Source organism: Rosa chinensis, chromosome 5 (genome assembly GCF_002994745.2).
Source record: "Rosa chinensis cultivar Old Blush chromosome 5, RchiOBHm-V2, whole genome shotgun sequence".
NCBI classification, from domain to species: domain Eukaryota; kingdom Viridiplantae; phylum Streptophyta; class Magnoliopsida; order Rosales; family Rosaceae; genus Rosa; species Rosa chinensis.
Genome location: NC_037092.1, coordinates 78,585,733 through 78,592,565, shown reverse-complemented (window position 1 = coordinate 78,592,565; position 6,833 = coordinate 78,585,733).

The following is a 6,833-nucleotide window of genomic DNA, read 5'->3' as shown; positions in this document are numbered from 1 at the left end:
TTTGCTAGTAATGGTCCTTAGTGCAAAAATTCAAGTACTCCGCGATCTCCAAGTTAATTTCTTTTCTTGTCTAAGTTTGGAGCGGGAGCATTGTTGCTGATGACCCTCCCATAGTTAGGGGTAAATATTTATTCCTTTTTATTTTTGGTTTTCAGAGAAAAGGGTCATTTTTATCTCTGGTCTTGCATGAGTACTATATGTCTGATATACTTTCGGATTTTATAAATATATATGGGAGGATTGATGTGAGGTTATTATTTGTGAAGCTTAATTCATTTGAATATGAATGAGATTGCACAACACCTTTCACCGAACAAGCTGAGGTGTGAAATATGTTTCATTTTATTAAGTACATCGCGGAAGAATACATTTCAAGCATGGTATCAATCTCTTAATTAAAATGAAGTCACAACTTGACTGTCAAAAAAAGAAAGAAAAAAATAACTGAGAGAGACAGAGACAACACAAAAAATAGACTATTTATTTATTCAATTCGAAATGAAAAATAACATACTGCAAATGATGAATATTGCGTTTATTGGTAAAAAGTTAAAACTAAGAATGTCAAAAAAAAAATTTGAGTAATGCCACGGGGGCGAAATAGTAAATTCATCACAAGCCAGAATAGGTCATTACATATCATTCTGCTGCCATTTATAGACAGATAAGAAGCTAGTGGTAGTATCCACAAGTGGTACGTACATATAGTTCTACTCATTGTACAATCAAATACGTAGAGATAGCGGATATCCTCCTTCGGTACTACTCCAGAGACGCTAAAGAGACATTGGATGCACATTAGTGCATTAATTGGTTCCTAAATAAAAGGAATTTATTGTAAAAGACAAGCTAAAACATAGTAAAGGCCTAGGGCAACACCCTAGCCCAAAATAGCAGGCCCAAGAGCATCCAAAGGAATAGTCCAAACTCTAGAGCCCATCAAGCTTATCTGGCCCCAGCCCATCCGTTCTCGACGACAAGTCGTTCGCCACAATCCCAGCGATCCTAACAACATGCCGTACGCCACAAACCCAGCAACACTGCCCGACCCTCTCTGCCACAACCCGTGCCACCCCGATCTACGCCGCTGTGACTACTCACCGCTTCGGCCCAAACCCCCGCGCTTCACGCCGCCACAGCTCATGCCTGAGACACACCGCCACAGCTCACGCCGTCTAAAAACCCGCTCGTCTTGATCAACACACCCCGCCGCCGATTGAGATGGGGCCAGAAAACCCTAAAACCGAGCCGTCTGGAAACCCGAAGCGCACCACCCATGGATGATTCTCGGGCTAAATCAGATCGAAAACCTGTCTGACAGCAACCCCAAGACGATGGCAAGACCCGGAGGCCAGCACCGGTCGGGGTGCCGCCGAACGAGATCGAATATTGAAGTGGGAAAAAACCGGACTTTGGGGGCTTTAGGGTTTCTCTCTCGAGGAAGAGAACGAATATCTTTTTCTTGTGCAATACATATATAACTAAGAATGTCAATTTGACGAAGTAGATATGTGTTTATTGGACTTCTGTATTTTCGAAATATGGTATACAATTAAGAATATATTATTTATTATCAGCTGAGGGCTCGCATGTGTTCAACTTTTGGATAAGGTATTCAGAAACCAATAAAAGACGAAAGAAAATAAAATGTTTAGAACTAGAGATTGATAGAAAGATATACGCTTCAATTTTTGGTAGTAGAATGTAGAAAAGAAGCTATATAAAGAAAACTAAAGTAGGGAGATTGGTGAATGCCATAAAGACTCATTGGAAAACATAATGAAAGTTGGTTGACAAATAAATCTAGTCGTGCGTTTGCTTGTGTCCATCAAAGTTACAAGGACAAAGTATGGTGACTACATATTTACTCAAGTTATGTGGGCTTCACAGCTAAAACTAATTGATAATTGATGAAGTACTTGACCAAAATCTCTATAAACTCATAGCTAGACAATGTTATATCTTTCAAATATCGGAGTTTTTCTTGTTCTCACATGCTCAACACTCTTCTGCACGTGTTATGATTTATATTAGGTGACCGTGAGCATGTTTGGCGATCTCTCAAACAATACACATGGATAACTTGTTCTGGTACCATGATAAAGTAATTTAGATTTTAAAGTCAAAATCAATTGACGATAAATGAAGTTAATCCAAATCTTTATTTACCTATAAACAAAGTTACACACACACACACACACACACACACACATATATATATAGATTTGCTCACCTAAGGGATTGTGAGGGACAAATGCATCTCAACCACATGTATTAAATATAAAAACAGAAATTTTATATATATATATATATATATAATAAATTGAAAGAAGGATTACTGATTAAGCTCTTCTAATTTGAAAAGTATTCAAGATTAATGGCACTTAACCACTGCTAGTGGCCTAGTGGTTCTTGCCTAATTGAGTGTGCTCCCCAACTTAGGTTCGGACCCTAAAGCTGTCCAAGTGGCCAGGCACTGTGCTGCAATGCATAGTTGGAGCATTTCACATGCGCCGAAGGGGTTTATCTTAGGCCTAGGAAGCCTTTGGGTTCCCCTTGATAAAGTAAAAAAAAAAAAATTAATGGCACTTGAGATCGACTTGGCTCGTACCCTTCGCTAATTTTTTAATAAAATGATTAAAATCACCGATTGAAACTAGATTTTTCTAAATAAAACAAAGTAAATTTCCAGGTAGTTTCTTAAAACAATGAAAGAATCTTTTACTCCCTCCAACTTCAAAATCACAGCAAAGAAATAATGCTACAACCAGAAAAGGAGAGGTGATCGTCTGTCTCCATGCATGTTGGAAAATCTTTGACATATCATGCGTGCAATACTGTAGTCTACATTATTCCAGAACAGTATGACGTACTCTACAGATCGAGGATAATAATTCATATTTCATCATCCAAGTCTTATTAATTGTTACCGATTAAGGGGATTGCCGAACTGGTTGAACCATGGTTACAGCTGCCATGTTGTCGCAAGATAGTTTCTGCGACTAGTTGATTTTTGCACACCACGGCGCTCTTTCGCCGTCGGAAAATGATAATGTCATGCTATGCTTAGGCACTTAGCTAGCTAAGAAAATTGTTTATGTTTGAGCCCAAAAGTAATTTTGGCAAGATCTTTTAGTGGATTTAGCATAGCAGGCCGATACCTGCGGCCCAAAAATAAGTCTACTTGGAATTGGGTTACAGCTTCTCCCATTCCGAAACCCATAAGGGAAACGAGCCCTTATTGGAGTCAGGTAGCGGAGATTGAATAGGAAACTTCAATCAATAATCCTTCTATGGCAAGGAACAGGCGAAACCCTAGGTATAAATACCGGGTTTCAAGGACAAATCAAAGACAGCCAACTCTCTCCAATTAATCTCTACGATTATCAAAGCCTCCCCGGAGCAACCTGTCTTACCGGTGACCACGTTCCAGTCCCAATCTCCTCGAGAGCCGACTGTCAGCGCCACCAAACCAACCCGGCAACCGTGCTTCCAGTCCTAGTCTCTCCAAGAGCCGACTATTAGTGCTACTGCCACCGATACTACCAGCGAAGCAAGGGTAACGCCCTCACAACCCCGGCGAAGCTAAAGTCACACTTTAGCAAACCCTGTGCTTTCTCCAAACTTCCCAGTGATTGCTCTGCTCAACCTACAATGTTGAGTATCGATTCGACGACGCGAAGAGATCACAACCAAAGCCCTTACCAGTAAGGCAAGAAGTTTTTTTCCGGAAGGCAGAGAAAAGAACCTTGTGACGAGGTTGGTGCTCTCCTCGTCCACATCGTTTGAGAAGAAGTCAGGTCAAGGGACGCCCCGACGACTGCACCCCACGGTGCTGGCACGCTCGCGCATTCAAAAGAGACAGTTTGTACCATACTGGATTTTCGCGTCAAACATTTTGGCATGCCCAGTGGGACTAGTAGATTTTCGCAAACGTAACCATTGGGAAGTCAAGCGAAAACCCTTATCAAAAGGTTTATGCTAACTGCTCAAAGCATAAGACCTCCAGTTACAGACCGCACTTTCGCGCAGACTGTCGTGGTCTTTCTGAAGAACAAGTGACTCAAAGGTTTTCTCGTTACCCCCAATCAACCAACATGTCAACTGAACAGGGAGAGAATCACCCGACCGCTATTGAGGGTCAAAGTGTCACTACTAACCAGGCAAGTGAGCCTGTCAACACTACCGTTGTTTCTGAAGCCGCGGAAAGTGAAGAAAGAGAGGCTTTCGTTCCGAAGCCTATTCCAGAGGAAGCTACCTTCGAGGAAAAACTCGCGATCATCATGGAGAATATTGAGAACCATCGTGCGAAGGTAGCTGCTGACTTTGACAGGGAAACCGCAAAAACAGACCAGCTTATTATACTAAAACTAGACCAGCGCATTGCCCAACGTGCTAAGGATACTAAGCAACAAATCGCACGATGGGAGAATGCAGTAAGGGCCCATGCCAGAGGTATCGCTGATGAACAGAGTCAACATCAAAAAGAAATTATGAAAGCTATCGCGAGCCAAACCAAGCAGACTGCGTCAGATTTGGCAGGTCTTCTCAAGGATGGTTCTAATCTTGCAACAGAGGTCGCCATGCAAAGAGCCGAATTGAACCAGGCTAAAGAAGTATTGAACAAAGCTCTAGGCGATCCTAACGCCATCCTCGGCTCACTTAGTCAGCCCTCTGGTTCTGGTAAGTATATACCACCAAACGCTCGCGAGAAGGCTAGCAGCAGTACGGCCACACCTCCTGCAACGGCTACTGCCGCATCAACCAAAAATAAGGAAAGAGCTTCGGTGATTGGTGGTAACAAGGCTGCTTCATCAGCCTCACAAAAGGATAAGATCCAGAAGACCAGTGATGGTACTCCAGCTGATCCTGTAGTGTTTACTCAGTACGACAGCGACGGGGCGGAGAATGTCTACCATGAACTCCCAGACAATTACTACGGCATTGACCAGGCAGGCAACCCCGTCAAGATAACAGTGTTGGTCAAGGATCCGCCCGTACCAGAGGTAACTCTTCAGCAGTCTGCTAATCCCCAGACTATTCGCCTAAGGGAACGAACAGCGACTGCTAGCCAAACCGTACCCTTGCAAGTTGCTCGCCAGACTATGGCGAATCCTCCTCCTCCTGGTCCAGAGTATGTGAGACGTGAAGATGTAGAGGAGATGATCAGGCTGGCTAACCCTAGGGCCCAAATGGATGGGGTTTATGAAGGACCTTTCCAGCCACATATAATGCTCGTGCCCTTTCTAAGAGGTTTTAAGAATATCATATTTTCTACTTTTTCAGGGGAGGACACTGAGAACGCGGCAACTCATCTGGCCAGGTTCAGGGTACAATGCGGCCAATACCAGAATGATGACATCCTCAAGTGCAGGATCTTTGGCACTTCTCTTTCTAGAGCCGCCTTTAGATGGTTTTCCAAAATACGACCAGGAACAGTGGCAGATTGGCCCGCAATGGAAAAGCTCTTCCGAGAAACTTTTGGAGTCATTGAGCCCGAGGTCGATTTGGCCTCTCTTACTAAGATGTCCCAACAACCCACCGAGTCTGCCGTTGCCTATCTTCAACGCTTTCAGATCCAGAAAGACAAACTGAGTGTGCTCCTTCCTGAAAAAGAATTGGTCAAGCTAGCGATCAAGGGTTTGGAACCGCGCCAACGAAAGAAGCAACATGACAGCATGATCCAGTCAATGGGAGAACTGATCACAGAGGTGGGTAGCTTTGAGCATCTCCTCAGAGAGACTGATGTTAGGAAAAATGCGTCCAAAGGAACATATGTGCCAGGGAAACACCGCACAATGGCAGCTCTTGGATACCTACAGCCAACCTACGATCCTTACTATCACCAGTAAGGGGAAGAGATTTTCCAGGGTGAAGATGAAGATGAGGAAGAGGAGAACGACGTCTCCGCGCTAGAGTTGACAGGTAGGAAGAATTCAACCCTCAAGCAGTTTAAGATATCTAAGGAGCCTGTCAAGCTCAAGTCTGTGGCTTTCACCAAACTTGAGTTCGCCACATATACATATGATGCCAATAAGGCACATGAGATTCTGGATGACATGATTGCTGCGAAGATGGTGAAAACAGACTTTGGCCCTTGCCCTCGACTGGATCAGCTGAAAGGGAAGAAGTACTGCAAGTTCCACAACTTGTGGAACCATAACACAGCTAAGAACCAAGTTCAGGTATGGCTCAATAACCGCAGCTTGCAGGTAGAAGCTTCGACGGCCGCGGCAGCACTAGTAGACTTGAACCCTTTTCCGGATACTGGGGTCAGTATGCTTGATGTGAACTGGCCCAAGAAGAACAAGAGGAAACCAAACCTGGATTTGACGACAAAGGGGAAAGAAGAGAGGGATGAAGGGGAGGAAACCCCTGCAAAGAAGAAAGCTAAGCCCATCAACGAAGCCTCACCAGTGGTCCTTTGCTCACGATGCAAAGAAGAATGCAGCATCCAAGTGTCGCACGCAGAAGTTGAGCAGACATTTCGTTTTGGTTCCCTCCCACCAATCAAATGGGCTTCACCATCACGAAACTATGAGCCTTCTAGCCCAAAGGCGAGAGATGAGGTAAAGTCACCACCATCCCCAAAGGATTCCAACTTGTTCAAGAAATTGAAAGCAGCCGCGGCAGATCAGAAACAAGAAGGAAGGGTTTGGAATAAGCACAAAGATGTCGTGACCAAACCTTACATTCCTCCTGCTTCAACGTCCACCATCAAGGAAGGCAAATGGTATACCAGAGAGAAGGGGAAAGCAGTGGAGATCAGCCCTTCCAAGAAAAGGAAATTGCAGCGCAGGTTCAGAGAAGCCAAGTGCGCCTTAGAAGCTCTG